This window comes from Pteropus medius, unplaced genomic scaffold, assembly GCF_902729225.1.
Source record: "Pteropus medius unplaced genomic scaffold, Ma_sr-lr_union100, whole genome shotgun sequence".
Lineage (NCBI taxonomy): Eukaryota > Metazoa > Chordata > Mammalia > Chiroptera > Pteropodidae > Pteropus > Pteropus medius.
This window is the reverse complement of record NW_024342538.1, coordinates 972,417-973,611: the sequence shown is the minus strand read 5'-3', so window position 1 is coordinate 973,611 and position 1,195 is coordinate 972,417.

The following is a 1,195-nucleotide window of genomic DNA, read 5'->3' as shown; positions in this document are numbered from 1 at the left end:
TTACATGCTAGTGTTTTTATGGCTTCACTGCTGACATGATCATGTGCAACACCTCTACTGTGAGTTATGGGTCCTCTCTTTTTACTGTCTCTTGATTTGATATATTGGCAATGACAGACTCTTCTGGGCTTAGTTACTGTCTCAACCTTTTGTCTAATCCTACTATTAGGTTTATCATACCCAGATACATATTATCTGACTCTGGCTGGCTCATGCTGTGGACCAGTCAACACTCATGAATTACAGCAACCCAAAGGCACACGGTCTAATTCATTTGCTAATTCATTGTCTGCAACACACTCATCCATTCATGCACAATCATTTTCATTCTGCAGACGTTTAATGAATATGTTCCTATGCACAGGCTAATGATGAGAGAACCCAAGTATGATCTTGAACTGAACCCCAGAAATTTCTTCCCAGACCAGCTTCTGTCTCAGACTTGCCCATTGTAATTAATTACACCACCATCCTTTCAGTAATTCAAGCCAACAACCTGGGCGTCTATCCATGTTTTACTTTACTCTTTCCTTAGTACCCACATCTAGTTTATCAGCTAATCTTATTTGTCCCTAGCTTCAAAATATGTATATAATATCGCCACTGCTCCTTATCTCCACTGCTACCAGCATTGACAGTGTCACCATCATCTCTCCTGGATTATTGTAGTAGCCTCTCTAATATCACCCTGCTTTCACCTTTAACTCCCTCCAACGTTTATTCTCAGAACTGTAGCCAGGGTGATCCTTTAAAAATATGTATAAGGTCATGTCATTACTCTGCTTAAAATGCTCTGGTTCCCCATCTCAATCAAAGTAATAACTGAAGTCTTTATTAAGGTTCGTAAAGTCTTGCCATGAATTTTTCTCTGTCCTGCTGCTCACTGCTGCATTTCAATGGACTCGACCTCAGACACAGTGGCTGCCTTGCTCCTCATTGAACTGACCAGTCAAACATTTGTCTTAGGGTCTTTGTACTTGCTTTGTTAAAAACATTGTTTTAAAACATTCTCTGTTAAAAACAGATATTATCCACATTGCTAAGTTTCTCATGTCCTTTAAGTCATTACTCAAAAGTTTTCTATTTTCTATTCAGGAAGGCATTACCTGACCAACTTCGAAACATGCACGCACGCACGCACGCGCGCGCGCGCACACACACACACACACACACACACATCCAACAGTTCTTCCTC